Source organism: Mesoplodon bidens, assembly GCF_964165515.1.
Source record: "Mesoplodon bidens genome assembly, chromosome: 1".
Classification (NCBI taxonomy): Eukaryota; Metazoa; Chordata; class Mammalia; order Artiodactyla; family Ziphiidae; genus Mesoplodon; species Mesoplodon bidens.
The window spans coordinates 87,057,792-87,075,410 of NC_138176.1; the positions used below are offsets into that span (position 1 = coordinate 87,057,792).

Consider the following 17,619-nt stretch of genomic DNA (forward strand, 5'->3'; position numbering starts at 1 on the left):
CATTTTGTCTATTCTATTTCCAAGATTATGGATCTTGGAAATAGAATCTTGGATCAGCTTTACTATCATTGTTGTGAATTCTTTTTCAGGTAGACTGTCTATTACCTCTTCATTTGTTAGGTCTGGTAGGTTTTTATCTTGCTCCTTCACCTGCTGTGTGTTTTTCTGTCTTCTCATTTTGCTTATGTTACTGTGTTTGGGGTCTCCTTTTTGCAGGCTGCAGATTCGTAGTTCCCGTTGTTTTTGGTGTCTGACCCCAGTGGCTAAGGTTGTTTCAGTAGGTTGTGTAGGCTTCCTGGTGGGGGGGACTAATGCCTGTGTTCTGGTGGTTGAGGCTCGATCTTGTCTTTCTATTGGACAGGTCCACGTCTGGTGGTGTGTTTTGGGGAGCCTATGGCCTTATTATGTTTTTAGGTAGCCTCTCTGCTAATGGGTGGGGTTGTGTTCCTGCCTTGCTAGTTGCTTGGCATAGGGTGACCAGCACTGTAGCTTGCTGGTCGTTGACTGAAGCTGGGTGCTGGTGTTGGGATGGAGATCTCTGGGAGATTTTCGCTGCTTGATATTATGTGGAGCTGGGAGGTCTCTTGTGGACCCGTGTCCTGAAGTTGGCTCTCCCACTTCAGAGTCACAGCACTGACTCCTGGCTGCAGCACCAAGAGCCTTTCATCCACCCGGGTCAGAATAACAGGGAGAAAAAGTAGAAAGAAAGAATTAGTAGAAGAAAGAAAGAGAGAGGGAAAGAAAGGAAGAAGGGAAGAAAGGAAGGACGGAAGAAAGAAAGGAGGGAGGGAGGGAGGAAGGATGGAAAGAAAGAAGGAAAGAAAGGAGGGAGGGAGGGAGGAATGAAAGCAAAAGGAAGAGTGAATGGAAGAAGGGAGGGAGGGAGGAAGGAACGAAAGAAAGAAAGACAGGAGGGAGGGAGGGAGGAAAGAAAAAGAAAGTGGAAAGAAGAAGGGTGGGAGGGAGGGAGGGAGGAAAGAAAAAGAAAGAAGGAAAGGAGGAGCGGACGGAGGGAGGGAGGAAGGGAAGGTAGGAAAAAAAGAGCAGGTAAAGTAAAATAGAATAACGTATGAAATATAGTAGCGTTATTAAAATTAGAAAGTAATTATTGAAAAAAAACGGACCGATAGAACCCTGGGACATATGGCGGAAGCAAAGCTATACAGAGAGAATCTTACACAGAAGAATACACATACACATTCACAAAAAGAGAGCAGGGGGAAGAATCAAAAATCTTGCTCTCCAAGTCCACCTCCTCAATTTGGGATAATTCGTTGTAAAAAGAGGAAAAGGGGGGAAAGTCTTAAATCTTGTCCTCAAAGTCCACTTCCTCAATTTGGGGTGATTCGCTGTCCATTCATGCACTCCACAGACGCAGGGCACATCAAATGGACCGTGGAGCTTTAATCCGCTGCCTCCGAGGCTGCACAGAGAGATTTCCCTGTCTCTGCTCTCACAGCTCCCGGGTCTCAGCCTTGGACCTGGCCCCGCCTCTGCGCGTAGGTCGCCGGAGGGCGTCCGTTCTTCGCTCAGACAGGACGGGTTTAAAGGAGCCGCTGATTGGGGGCTCTGGCTCACTCAGGCAGAGGGGAGGGAGGGGCGCGCAGTGTGGGGCGGGCCTGCGGCGGCAGAGGCCGGCGTGACATTGCAGCAGCCCATGGTGCTCCGTGCGCTTTCCCGGGAAAGCCGTCCCCGGGTCTCGGGACCCCGGCAGTGGCGGGGTGCACAGGCCCCCCGGAAGGCGGGGCGGACAGTGACCCGCGCTCGCACACAGGCCCCGCGGCGGCGGCGGCGGCGGGCGGCGGCGCCGGCGGCGCCGGCGCCGGCCCACACCCGTCTCCGAGGTCCGTGCCTTACCCGCGGCTCGCGCCTGTCTCCGGCGCTTCCCCAAGCAGCCCTCTTAATGCCCTCTCCTCGCGCACCAGGAAACAAAAGGGAAAAAAGTCTCTTGCCTCTTCGGGCAGCTCCAGACTTTTTCCCCCGGACTCCCTCCGGGCTAGCCGTGGTGCACTAACCCCTTCAGGCTCTCTTCCTGCCGCCAGCCCCAGTCCTCTCCCTGCGCTCCGACTGAAAGCGGATACCCGAGCCTCGGCTCCCAGCCCCGCCCGCCCCGGCGGCCAGAGCAGACAAGCCTCTCGGGCTGGTATGTGCCTGAGGGCACCGATCCTCTGTGCCAGAATCTCTCCGCTTTGCCCTCCGCACCCCTGTTGCTGTGCTCTCCTCCGCTACTCCGAAGCTTTCCCCCTCCGCCACCTGCAGTCTCCGCCCGCGAAGGGGCTTGTAGTGTGTAGAAACCTTCCCTCCTTCACGGCTCCCTCCCACTGGTGCAGGTCCCGTCCCTATCCTATTGTCTCTGTTTATTCTTTTTTTCTTTTGCCCTACCCAGGTATGTGGGGAGTTTCTTGCCTTTTGGGGGGTCTGAGGTCTTCTGTCAGCGTTCAGCTGTAGGAGTTGTTCCACGTGTAGATGAATTTCTGATGTATCTGTGGGGAGGAAGGTGATCTCCGCGTCTTACTCTTCCGCCATCTTCCTCCGGGCTCCCCCTCTTCTACTGACTTTAGGTTTTATTTGTTTTTCTTCTCTAGTTCCTTTAGGTCTAAGGCTAGGTTATTTATTTTGGATTTTTCTTGTTTTCTGGGGTAAGATTTTATTACTATAAACTTCTCTCTTAGGACTGTTTTTGCTGCACCCCATAGGTTTTGGATCATTGTTTTTTCATTTTCATTTTTCTCTAGGTATTTTTCATTTCCTCTTTGATTTCTTCAGTGACCCACTGGTTTTTTAGTCTCCTTGTGTTTGTGAGTTTTACAGATTTTTTTAATCTTTTAGTGGTACACAGGCCTCTCACTGTTGTGGCCTCTCCCATTGCAGAGCACAGGCTCCAGACGCACAGGCTCAGTGGCCATGGCTCACGGGCCCAGCTGCTCCGTGGCATGTGGGATCTTCCTGGACCGGGGCACGAACCTGTGTCCCCTGCATTGGCAGGCGGACTCTCAACCACTGCGCCACCAGGGCAGCCCCCAGTTTTACAGTTTTTTTTTCTTGCAGTTGATTTCTAATTTCATAGCATTGTGGTCAGAAAAGATACTTCATATGATTTCAACTATCTTAAATTTACTGAGTCTCACTTTATGGTCCAGCATGTGGTCAATCCTGGAGAATGTTCTATGTGCACTTGAGAAGAATGTGTATTCTGCTTTTGGATGGAAGGCTCTATAAATATCAATTAAGTCTATCTGGTCTAATGTGTCATTTAAGGCCTGTGTTTCCTTACTGATTTTCTGTCTCGAAGATCTGTCCATTGATGAAAGTGGGTATTAAAACCCCCACAATTATTGTGTTACTGTTGATTTCTCCATTTATGGCTGTTAATATTTGCCTTATATATTGGGGTGTTCCTATGTTGGGTGCATATATATTTACAGTTGGTGTGTCTTCTTGGATTGATCCCTTGATCATTATGTAGTGTCCTTCTTTGACTCTTGTAACGGTCTTTATTTTAAAGTCTATTTTGTCTGATTTGAGTACTGCTACTCCAGTTTTAATTTCATTCACATTGAGTACCTTTTTCCATCCCCTAACTTTCAGTCTGTATATGTCCCTAGATCTGAAGTGGGTGTCTTGTAGACAGAATATATATGCATCTTGTTTTCATATCCATTCAGCCAGTCTATGTCTTTTGGTTGGAGCATTTAATCCATTTACATTTAAGGTAATTATTGATATGTATATTCCTATTGCCATTTTCTCAATTGTTTTGGATTTATTTTTGTAGGCCTTTTTTCTTCCCTTCCTCTTTTGTTCTCTTGTCTTGTGATTTGATGATTAACTTTAGTGTTGTGTTTGGATTCCTTTTTTCTTTTTTGTGTGTGTATCTCTTGTAGATTTTCAGTTGTGGTTAACATGAGGATTTCATATAGCACTCTCTATATAAGCAAGATTATTTTAAGTTGCTGGTCTTTTAATGTCAAATGCATTTCCAATATCCTGCACTTGTGCTCTCCTCTTCTCACAATTGATATCATATTTGTGTACAGATGATTTCCTACATTTACTTCATGTTTGCCTTTACCAGTGAGCTTTTCCATTCATAATTTTCCTTTTTCCAGTAGTGGCCTTTCTTTTCTGCTTAGAGAAGTTCCTTTAGCATTTGTTGCAAAGCTACTGGTGGTGCTAAATTCTCTTAGCTTCTGCTTGTCTGTAAACCTTTTGATTTCTCCATCAAATCTTAATAAGAGCCTTGCTGGGTAGAGTATGCTTGGATGTAGAGAATTTTCCATGTGCACTTGAGAAGAAAATGTATTCTGCTGCTTTCGGATGGAATGTCCTATAAATATCACTTAAGTCCATGTGGTGTAATGTGTCATTTAGGCCTGTGTTTCCTTATTGATTTTTTTGTCTGGATGATCTGTCCATTGATGTAAGTGGGTTGTTAAAATCCCCCACTATTACTGTGTTACTGTCTATTATTTCCCCTCTTATGGATGTTAGCATTTGCCTTATATATTGAGGTGCTCCTATGTTGTGTGCATATATATTTTACAATTGTTATATCTTCTTCTTGGATTGATCCCTTGATCATTATGTGGTGTTCTTCTTTGTCTCTTGTAACAGTCTTTATTGTAAAGTCTATTTTATCTGATATGAGTATTGCTACTCCAGCTTTCTTTGGATCTCCATTTGCATGGAGTACCTTTTTTCATTCCCTCACTTTCAGACTGTATGTGTCCATAGATCTGAAGTGGGTCTCTTGTTGACAATATATACTGGTCTTGTTTTTGTATCCATTCAGCCAGTATATATGTCTTTTGGTTCAAGCATTTAATCCATTTACATTTAAGGTAATTATCAATATGTATGTTCCCATTACCATTTTCTTAATTGTTTTTTCAGTCTGTGTATGTAGGTCTTTTTTTTTCCCCTTCCTCTTTTTTTCTTTTTTCTTGTGTTTCTTGTCTAGAGAAGTTCCTTTAGCATTTGTTGTAAAGCTGGTTTGGTGCTGCTGAATTCTTTTTAGCTTTTGCTTAAAGCTATTGATTTCTCTGTCTAATCTGAATGAGAGCCTTCCTGAGTAGAGTATTATTGGTTTTAGGTTTTTTCCTTTCATATCCTGCCACTCATTTCTGGCCTGCAGAATTTCTTCTGAAAAATTAGCTGATAGCCTTACAGGGATTCTCTTATATGTTATTTGTTGCTTTTCCCTCATAGACAGCCTCATCCACCAGAGTACAGACAGCAGATGCAAGAAGAACTACAACCTTGCAGCCTCCGGAATGGAAGCTGAAATCAAAGAATGTTAGACATAATAACACAGCAGAGGAATATGTCCCAGAAGAAGAAACAAGATAAAATCCCAGAAGAACAAAGAAGTGGAGATAGGCAATCTACTGGAAAAATAATTCAGTGTAATGACAGTTAAGATGATCCAGGATCTTGGAAAAAGAATGCAGGTACAGACTGAGAAAATACAAGAAATTTTAAACAAGGACCAAGAAGAACTAAACAAAGAGTGATGAACAACACAATAAGTGAAGTGAAAAATACACTAGAAGGAATCAATAGCAGAATAACTGGGGCAGAAGAATGGATCAGTGAGCTGGAAAATAGAATGATGGAAATCACTGATGTGGAAAAGAATAAAGAAAAAAGAATGAAAAGAAATGAGGACAGTCTCAGAGGACTCTAAGACAACATTAAACACACCAACATTTGAATTATAGTGGTCCCAGAAGAAGAAGAGAAAGAGAAATGTTCTAGGGAAAATATTTGAAGAGAATATAGTTGATAACTTCCCTAAAATGGGAAAGGAAACAGTCACCCAAGTCAAGGAAGTGCAGAGTCCCATACAGGATAAACCCAAGGAGAAACACACTGAGACACATATTAATCAAACCAACAAAAATTAAATACAAAGAAAAAATATTAAAAGCAGCAAGGGAAAAGCAACAAATAATATATAAGGGAATCTCCATAAGGTTAAGTTGATTAATCAGCACAAACTCTGCAAGCCAGAAGGGAGTGGCAGGACATATTTAAAGTGATGAAAGGGAAAAACCTACTGCCAAGATTACTGTACCCAGCAAGGATCTCATTCAGATTCAACAGAGAAATTAAAACCTTTACAGACAAGCAAAAGCTAAAAGAATTCAGCACCACCAAACCAGCTTTACAACAAATGCTAAAAGACCTTCTCTAGGCAGGAAACACAAGAGAAGGAAAAGACCTACAAAAACAAACCCAAAAAGATTAAGAAAATGGTAATAGGAACATACATATTGATAACTACCTTAAATGTAAACGGATTAAATGGTCCAAACAAAAGACATAGACTGGCTGAATGGCTACAAAAACAAGACCCGTATATATGCTGTCTACAAGAGACCCATCTCAGACCTAGGGATACACACAGACTGAAAGTAAGGGGATGGAAAAACATACTCCATGCAAATGGAGGTCAAAAGAAAGCTAAAGTAGCAATTCTCATATCAGACAAAATAGACTTTAAAATAAACACTGTTACAAGAGACAAAGAAGGACACTACATAATGATCAAGGGATCAATCCAAGAAGAAGATATAACAATTATAAATATATATGCACCCAACATAAGAGTACCTCAATATATAAGGCAAATGCTAACAGCCATAAAAAGGTAAATCAACAATAACATAATAATAGTCAGGGACTTTAGCACCCCACTTACATCAATGGATGGATCATCCAGACAGTAAATTAATAAGGAAACACCAGCCTTAAATGACACATTAGACTAGATAGACTTAATTGATATTTATAGGCTATTTCTATCCCAAAGCAGCAGAATACACTTTCTTCTCAAGTGCACATGGAACATTCTCCAGGATAGATCACATCTTGGGTCACAAATCAAGCATCAGTAATGTTAAGAAAATTGAAATAATATCAAGCAACCACTTGAAACACAAGCCTATGAGATTAGAAATCACTACAAGAAAAAAAAACTTAAAAAACACAAACAATATGTTACAAAATAACCAATAGATCACTGAAGATATCAAAGTAGAAATCAAAAAATACCTAGAGAAAAATGACAATGGAAACACGATGACCCAAAACCTATGGGATGCAGCAAAAGCTGTTCTAACAGGGAAGTTTATAGCAATAAAATCTTACTTCAAGAAACAAGAAATCTCAAAAAAAAAAAACCCAACCTAACCTTACACCTAAAGCAACTAGAGAAAGAAGAACCAACAAAACCCAATAAATCATAAGATCGGAGCAGAAATAAATGAAATAGAGATGAAGAAAACAATAGCAAATATCAATGAAACTAAAAGCTCTTTCTTTAAGATTAAAAAAAATGATAAACTTTAGCCAGACTCATCAAGAAAAAAAGGGAGAGGACTCAAATCAATAAAATTAGAAATGAAAAAGGAGAAGTTACAATGGACACCACAGAAATACAAAGGATCATAAGAGACTACTATAAGCAATCTATATGCCAATAAAATGGACAACCTAGAAGAAATGGACAAATTCTTAGAAAGGTACAATCTTCCAAGACTGAACCAGGAAGAAATAGAAAATGAACAGACCAATCACAAGTACTGAAATTGAAATTGTGATTAAAAATCTTTCAACAAACAAAAATACAGGACCAGAAGGCTTCACAGGCAAATTCTATCAAACATTTAGAGAAGAGCTAACACCTATCCTTCTCAAACACTTACAAAATATAGCAGAGGGAGGAACACTCCCAAACTCATTCTCTGAGGCCACCATCACCCTGATACAAAAACCAAAGATATCACAAAAAAATATTTTTTATTCACTGATGAATTATTGTTCAGTGATGAACATAGATGCAAAAATCCTAAACAAAATACTAGTAAACTGAATCCAACAACACATTAAAAGGATCATACACCATGATCAAGTGGGATTTATTCCAGGGACACAAGGATTTGTCAATATCCACAAATCAATCAATCAATGTGATATATCACATTGACAAATTGAGAGCGATAACAGTATGATCATCTCAATAGATGCAGAAAAAGCTTTTGACAAAATTCAACACCCATTTATGATAAAACCTCTCCAGAAATTGGGCACAGAAGCAAGCTACCTCAACATAATAAAGCCCATGTATGACAAACCCACAGCAAACATTATTCTCAATGGTGAAAAACTGAAAGCTTTTCCTCTAAGATCAGGAACAAGACAAGGATGTCCACTCTCACCACTGTTATTCAACATAGTTTTGGAAGTCCTAGCCATGGTAATCAGAGAATAAAAAGAAATAAAAGGAATCCAAATTGGAAAAGAAGTAAAACTGTCACTGTTTGCTGATGACATGATACTATACATAGAAAACTCAAATGATGCTAACAGAAAACTATTAGAGCTCATCAATGAATTTGGTAAAGTTGCAGGATACAAGATTAATACACAGAAATCTCTTGCATTCCTATACACTAACAATGAAAGATCAGAAAGAGAAATAAAGGAAATAATCCCATTTACCATCACATCAAAAATAATAATGTACCTAGGAATGAACCTACCTAAGGAGGAGAAAGACCTGTACTAAAACTATAAGATACTGATGAAAGAAACAAAAGATGACACCAACAGATGGAGAGATATACCATGTTCTTGGAAGAATCAATATTGTGTAAATTACTACCCACAGCAATCTACAGATTGAATGCAATCCCTATCAAATAACCAATGGCATTTTTCACAGAATTAGAACAAACAATTTTACAATTTGTATGTAAACACAAAATACCACAAATAGCCAAAGCAATCTTGAGAAAGAAAAAAGGAGTTGGAGGAATCAGGCTCCCTGACTTCAGACTATACTACAAAGCCATAGTCATCAAAACAGTATGCTACTGACACAAAAACAGAAATGTAGATCAATGGAACAGGGTAGAAAGTCCAGATCAACTTAAGAGAGAGATCAACTCAAACACCTATGGTCACCTAATCTATGACAGTGCAGCAAGAATATACAATGGAAAAAGACAGTCTCTTCAACAAGTGATGCTGGGAAAACTGGACAGATATATGTAAAAGAATGAAATTAGAACACACCCTAACACCATACACAAAAATAAACTCAAAAGGGGTTAAAAACCTAAATTTAAGGCTGGATACTATAAAACTCTTAGATGAAAACTTGGATAGAACATTCTCTAACATAAATCACAGCAAGATCTTTTTCAATCTACCTCCTACAGTAATGAAAATAAAAACAAAAATAAACAAATGGGACCTAATTAAAGGTAAAAACTTTTGCACAGAAAAGGAAACCATCAACACAACAAAAAGACAACACTCAGAATGGGAGAAAATATTTGCAAATGAAGCAACCAAAGAAGGATTAATCTGCAAAATATACAAACAGCTCATGCAGCTCAATATCAAATAAACAAACAACCCAATCAAAAAATGGGCAGAAGATCTAAATAGACATTTCTCCAAAGAAGACAAACAGATGGCTAAAAACACATGAAAAGATGCTCAATATCACTAATTACTAGAGAAATGCAAGTCAAAAATACAATGAGGTATCACCTAATACCAATCAGAATTGCCATCATCAAAAAACCTACAGACCATGGTGTGGAGAAAAGGGAACCCTCCTACATAGTTGGTGGGAATGTAAACTGGTACAGCCACTATGGAGAACAGTATGGAGGTTCCTTATAATACTAAAAACAGAACTACCATATGATCCAGCAATCACAATCCTGGGCATATATCCAGAGAAAACCATAATTGAAAAATATACATGCACCCCAATGTTCATAGCAGCACTATTTACAATAGCCAGGACATGGAAGAAACCTAAAAGTCCATCAAGAGATGAATGGATAAAGAAGATGTGATACATATATAGAAAGGAACATTACTCAGCCATAAAAAGGATGAAATAATGCCATTTGAAGCAACATGTTGGACCTAGAGATGGGAGATTGTCATACTGAGTGAAGTAAGCCAGACAGAGTGAAGTAAGCCAGACAAAGACAAATATCATATGATATTGCTTATATGAGGAATGTAAAAAAAAGGCTACAAATGAACTTATGTACAAAACAGAAATAGAGTTACATATGTAGAAAATAACCTTATGGTTATTGGAGGGTAAGGGAGGGGAGAGATAAATTGCAAGATTGGGGTTGACACATACACCCTCCTAGATATAAAATAGATAACTAATAAGGACCTACTGTATAGCACAGGGAACTCTACTCAATACTCTGTAATGGCCTATATGGGAAAAGAATCTAAAAAAGAGTGGATATATATATATATATATATATATATATATATATATATATATATATATATACGTATAACAGATTAACTTTGCTTTACACCTGAAACTAACACAACATTGTAAATCAACTATACTCCACAAAATATAAATAACTAAAAAATAAAGGGTAAAGAAAGACTTGTATGGCCATCTAGACAAGAAGGGAAGTCAAGTGCAGGTTGGGTGGGAATTATATTTGCCTCATTTTTCTCCATAACAGAAGATGGCAGTGCAACCATTACAGAGTTTTAAGGACGACTATGAGGACTCTGTAATTTAACCCAGCCAATATTCTGAGTTGCCATTGACATTCTCAAGTAATCAAGAATTGTAGACAAAATCCAGCCAAACAAGAGAAATATACAGATCAGAAATTAAGAAATTATGGTAAAGGACTGATGGTAAGCATTTGATGGACTCAAATATAGAACAAAAATTATACAAATGAACAATTATGGATACAATGACAATTATGACAATGACAATTATGGATACAGGACAGACTATAAATGTTATGAACTTTGGTAGTATAAACATAATAATGTAATACGAATCAGACAGATGAGTTAGGAATTAGGAGGAAGTATAAATGTACTAATTTCTTCAACTTTTATAACAGAATCAACAAATACAACCTAAAGTGAATAGTATAGTTTAAACAATTACTCAAGCCTCTAAGTTTTCAATTAATCATTTTTCCTTAACAAGATAACTATCTTAGTTTCTGATCATAAGGGATTGTAGTTACTATATAAAGTTTATCAGTTCTTTGAGTTTTATTTTTTCTATTAAGTGCAAGTAAAATTTAATACTTTTTAGTGGAGATAACTTATAATAGGAATTATAAATTTTTTCTTGAGTTAACTACTGTGTGTGTGTTCCTATAAGTCCCCTCATAGTTGTCTACAATAATGATTATTGAATGTTAATAATGGGTATATTAAGTTGGTTAGATATGGAAATTATTATTTTACTTTCATCTCCATACTTTTTCTGTATTGCCTCTTTCTAACCTCCTTTTCTTCTGTATTGATCATTTGTAAAATAATTTTTATAAAATAATAGAATCATGATTGTAAAAAGGAGATGGAAGAGCAGCAGCAGATAAGAGAAGAAGGAATGGAATTTTCAGAAGTATAAAATCCTGTCAAGAAGTAAATGAATTAAAATAATTATCTAAAGGTATTCTCCATATTTAGTAATAAGAAGGTCATGATGATGTGGATGAGAAAATTTTCTATGGAAGGGAGGCCAGAGGGCCAACTAGTAGTGGAGAGAGGAATAAACGGGAGTGAAGAATAGAGGTAGTGGGGAGGTGTGTTAAGCTCTTTATATGTTAGACATTAAAATCTTAAGTTATAGTGAAATTATCCACAGTATTTTTTAAAAAATAAATTATTTTAAACATCTAGTTTGGGTAAAACTCTATCTGCATTTTTGAACACTTTTAATAGTGCTACAATAAATAGTACTTTAAACCTACTTATACATGTATTCAATGCATACCATTCAGTGTTTATATGTGTTCAATGTGTACATGGTATTCAATATAATCAATGGTAACAAGGTTACAGCTCTTTCATGACTCTCTAATTCCCCAAGCATTGTATTATGTACATTTACAGTAACATTTGTATTCAGAAGGCAATTTTATCATAAGCTGAATCTTAGCAATTTTCTCACTATTTGCTAAAGGTTATTTCTATTATAAAACACGTCTTCACATATGCCTATGGTTTTGCCCTTATTTATCAATTTTACAACTGTAAGAAAGATTATTCAAGGTTCATTTGTCATTATGTTTTCTTAAACGTTTTCTTAATAAGTAAAATTGTTTACTCATTTGTTTCTAAAACCCCAAATATCTATTTAATAATCATTCCTAAAATTTAACATAATGTACATTAAACATTGATCTGTAGCATTCTTCTTTTTCCTTTTTTGAAAATTAGAAGAAATATGACATGTTTCCTATTATTTTCACATCTACCTGCATGAATTCTAAACGGTTTTACCCAAGGACTATGAGATTATATTCAGCAGAATCATCATTCCAAGGTTCAAGTCTCTATTAAGACTGATGAAACTAGGATAATGTTTAGAAAAGTTTCAAATTCCACACATTTGAGAGACTTGTATGCAAATTAGGAGGTATTATATATACATTAAGTCATACAAAATCCTTCTTATTTTCTCTGGCTGTAATTTCCTTTTTATATCAATACATGTTTTCTGCCTTTGTGAATTTGAATTTTTTTGTTTTCCAAAAATGATAATACCTCATTCAAGCAATAATCATTTGTTTCACTCAGCACTGGGAAAAATTACTTCATGTTTCAGATCTCTTTGAAATTATGTTGAGATCCTATGTTATTAACAGACCATGTGAATTAGGCTTAGAGACAGAAAACCTGGATTTCTGTTCTGCCCTAAGTTATAGTAGGGTGAAGTTGGGCAATTACTGACACTGCCTCATCTATACAACTAATGACTTCTTTTTGTCAGTGTATTTGTGCTTAGTGCAGCAACTAAAAAATCCCAGTAGGTATTTCAAGTAGAAAGAGATTTAATAATAGGAATTAGGTGCTTACAAAGATCAGAGGTTGCCAATGGAACATTTGAGAGAAAAGTATATCACCAAGCTTCAATCCAGTGATAAAGCAGAAGCAGGAAGCTATGGCTGCTCCAATGGCAACTGTCTCTTGACAACCGCAAACTTGCTGTATGCGCATTCTAATATTACTGCAGAAAAATCCCACATCCCATTTCTGTGCTTGCCAACAGAGAACGGCCAAATAAAAAGTAGCAAAAAAGATGGCTTCTGCCTCCCAAATCACACTTAAGCACATTTTAAAGTCTATATAAGGTGTGGATTCTAGCTTTCCATGCCCTGCAGTAAATGAAGCCACACTGGAAGCTCATGAGAATAGAAACTGAGTTATCAGGTGACACTTTCAAAATCGCTAAGCTGCTGTGGAGCCCACACTTCAGATTCTCATTTAGGGAAAGCTGAGGAGTTAAGTGGGGCCTCAGAGCAACTCGAGAGCAAAAAGTAAACACATTACTCTAGAAGGTGGGTCAAAAAGGATCTTGCTGTGATTTATGTCATAGAGTGTTCTGCCTATGTTTTCCTCTAAGAGTTTGATAGTCTCTGGCCTTACATTTAGGTCTCTAATCCATTTTGAGTGTATTTTTGTGTATCGTGTTAGGGAGTGTTCTAATTTCATACTTTTACATGTTCCTGTCCAGTTTTCCCAGCACCACTTATTGAAGAGGCTGTCTTTTCTCCACTGTATATTCTTGCCTCGTTTACCAAAGATAAGGTGACCATATGTGCGTGGGTTTATCTCTGGGCTTTCTATCCTGTTCCATTGATCTATATTTCTGTTTTTGTGCCAGTACCATACTGTCTTGATTACTAAAAACAAAAATTAAAAAATGGGACCTAATGAAACTTCAAAGCTTTTGCACAGCGAAGGAAACCATAAACAAGACCAAAAGACAACTCTCAGAATGGGAGAAAATATTTGCAAATGAAGCAATGGACAAAGGATTGATCTCCAAAATTTACAAGCAGCTCATGCAGCTCAATAATAAAAAAACAACCCAATCCAAAAATGGGCAGAAGACCTAAATAGACATTTCTCGAAAGAAGATATACAGATTGCCAACAAACACATGAAAGAATGCTCAACATCATTAATTAGAGAAATGCAAATCAAAACTACAATGAGGTATCATCTCACACCAGTCAGAATGGCCATCATCAAAAAATCTAGAAACAATAAATGCTAGAGAGGGTGTGGAGAAAAGGAAACACTCTTGCACTGCTGGTGGGAATGTGAATTGGTACAGCCACTTTGGAGAACAGTATGGATGTTCCTTAAAAAACTACAAATAGAACTACCATATGACCCAGCAATCCCACTACTAGGCATATACCCTGAGAAAACCATAATTCAAAAAGAGTCATGTACCAAAATGTTCATTGCAGCTCTATTTACAATAGCCAGGAGATGGAAACAACCTAAGTGTCCATCATCGGATGAATGGATAAAGAAGATGTGGCACATATATACAATGGAATATTACTCAGCCATAAAAAGAAATGAAATTGAGTTATTTGTAGTGAGGTGGATGGACCTAGAGTCTGTCATACAGAGTGAAGTAAGTCAGAAAGAGAAAAACAAGTACCGTATGCTAACACATATATATATATATGGAATCTAAGGGAAAAAAAAAAAAAGGTCATGAAGAACCTAGGTGGGGCTTCCCTGGTGGCGCAGTGGTTGAGAGTCCACCTGCCGGTGCAGGGGACACAGGTTCTGCCCCAGTCTGGGAAGATCCCACATGCCGCAGAGTGGCTGGGCCCATGAGCCATGGACACTAAGCCTGCACGTCCGGAGCCTGTTCTCCACAACGGGAGAGGCCACAACAGTGAAAGGCTCGCATACTGCAAAAACAAACAAACAAACAAAAAAAACTTCCAAGAGGATTGGAACCAACATGGCGGAGTAGAAGGATGTTCTCTCACTCCCTCTTGTGAGAACACCAGAATCACAACTAGCTGCTGGACACTCATCGACAGGAAGACACTGGAACTCACCAAAAAATATACCCCACATCCAAAGACAAAGGAGAAGCCACAATGAGAAGGTAGGAGGGGTGCAATCACAGTAAAATCAAATCCCATAACTGCTGGTAGGTGACTGACAGACTGGAGAACACGTATACTACAGAAGTCCACCCACAGGAGTGAAGGTTCTGACCCCCACATCAGGCTTCCCAACCTAGGGGTCCAGCAATGGGAGGAGGAATTCCTACAGAATCAGACTTTGAAGCCTAGTGGGAATTGATTGCAGGACTTCGACAGGACTGGGGGAAACAGAGACTCCACTCTTGGAGGGCACACACAAAGCAGTGTGCGCATTGGGGCCCGGGGAAGGAGCAGTGACCCCAGGGGAGACTGAACCAGACCTACATGCTAGTGTTGGAGGGTCTCCTGCAGAGGTGGGGGGGGTAGTGCTGTGGCTCACCGTGGGGACAAGGAAACGGGCAGGAGGAGTTCCGGGAAGTACTCCTTGGCGTGAGCCCTCCCAGAGTCTGTCATTAGCCCCACTAAACCGCCAAGGTAGGCTCCAGTGTTGGCTTGCCTCAGGCCAAACAACCAACAGGGAGGGAACCAAGCCCCACCCAGCAACAGTCAAATGGATTAAAGTTTTACTGAGCTCTGTTCACCAGAGCAACAGTCAGCTCTACCCATCACCAGTCTCTTCCATCAGGAAACTTACACAAGCCTATTAGATAGCCTCATCCACCAAAGGGCAGACAGCAGAAGAAAGAAGAACTATAATCCTGCAGCCTGTGGAACAAAATCCACGTTCACAGAAATATAGACAAGGTGAAAAGGCAGAGGGCTATGAACCAGATGAAGGAACAAGATAAAACTCCAGAAAAACAACTAAATGAAGTGGAGATAGGTAACCTTCCAGAAAAAGAATTCAGAATAATGAGAGTGAAGATGATCCAGGACCTCGGAAAAACAATGAGGCAAAGATCGAGAAGATGCAAGAAATGTTTAACAAAGACCTAGAAGAATTAAAGAACAAACAAACAGAGATGAACAATACAATAACTGAAATGAAAACTACACTAGAAGGAATCAATAGCAGAATAACTGAGGCAGAAAAACAGATAAGTGACCTGGAAGACAGAATGCTGGAATTCACTGCTGCAGAACAGAATAAAGAAAAAAGATCAAAAAGAAATGAAGACAGCCTAAGAGACATCTGGGACAACATTAAAGGTAACAACATTCACATAATAGGGGTACCAGAAGGAGAAGAGAGAGAGAAAGGACCAGAGGAAATATTTGAAGAGATTATAGTCTAAAACTTCCCTAACATGGGAAAGGAAATAGCCACCCAAGTCCAGGAAGCGCAGAGAGTCCCATACAGGATAAACCCAAGGAGAAACACACTGAGACACATAGTAATCAAATAGGCAAAAATTAAAGACAAGGAAAATTATTGAAAGCAACAAGGGAAAAACGAAAAATAACATACAAGGGAACTCCCATAAGGTTAACAGCTGATTTCTCAGCAGAAACTCTACAAGCCAGAAAGGAGTGGCATGATATACTTAAAGTGATGAAAAGGGAAGAACTTTCAACCAAGATTACTCTACCCAGCAAGGATCTTATTCAGATTCGATGAAGAAATCAAAAGCTTTACAGACAAGCACAAGCTAAGAGAATTCAGCACCACCAAACCAGCTCTACAACAAATGCTAAAGGAAGTTCTCTAAGTGGGAAACACAAAAGAAGAAAAGGACCTACAAAAACAAAGAACAATTAAGAAAATGGTCATAGGAACATACATATCGATAATTACCTTAAACGTGAATGGATTAAATGCTCCAACCAAAAGACAGAGGCTTGCTGAATGGATACAAAAACAAAACCCATCTATATGCTGTCTACAAGAGACCCACTTCAGACCTAGGGACACATACAGACTGAAAGTGAGGGGATGGAAAAAGGTATTCCATGCAAATGTAAATGAAAAGAAAGCTGGAGTAGTAGTACTCATATCAGATAAAATAGACTTTAAAATAAAGAATGTTGCAAGAGACAAGGAAGGACACTACATAATGATCAAGGGATCAATCCAAAAAGAAGATATAACAATTATAAATATATATGCACCCAACATAGGAACACCACAATACATAAGGCAACTGATAACAGCTATAAAAGAGGAAATAGACAGTAACACAATAATAGTGGGGGACTTTAACACCTCACTTACACCAATGAACAGATCATCCAAAATGAAAATAAATAAGGAAACAGAAACTTTAAATGACTCACTAGACCAGATAGATTTAATTGATATTTATAAGACATTCCATCCAAAAACAGCAGATTACACTTTCTTCTCAAGTGCACACAGAACATTCTCCAGGATATATCACATCTTGGGTCACTAATCAAGCCTCAGTAAATTTAATACAATTGAAAACATATCAAGCATCTTCTCTGACCAGAATGCTATGAGATTAGAAATGAATTACAGGGGAAAAAACGTAAAAAAACACAAACACATGAAGGTTAAACAACACATTACTCAACAACCAAGAGATCACGGAAGAAATCAAAGAGGAAATCAAAAAATACCTGGAGACAAATGACAATGAAAACACGATGATCAAAAACCTATGGGACATGGCAAAAGCAGTTCTAAGAGGGAAGATTATAGCTATAAAAGCCTACCTCAAGAAACAAGAAAAATCTCAAACAATCTAACCTT

At 38.6% G+C, this 17,619-nt stretch overlaps 1 long non-coding RNA gene across 1 annotated transcript in view; it reads left to right on the top strand.

The window, feature by feature from the left end:
- The window catches only part of LOC308620929, a 63,315-nt gene extending 55,541 nt beyond the window's left edge, over nt 1-7,774 (top strand). Inside the window, exon 3 of the long non-coding RNA XR_014016360.1 lies at nt 5,209-7,774. This is a non-coding gene — a long non-coding RNA (uncharacterized lncRNA). The remainder of the gene's footprint in view (nt 1-5,208) is intronic.
- Nucleotides 7,775-17,619: the final 9,845 nt, after the last annotated feature.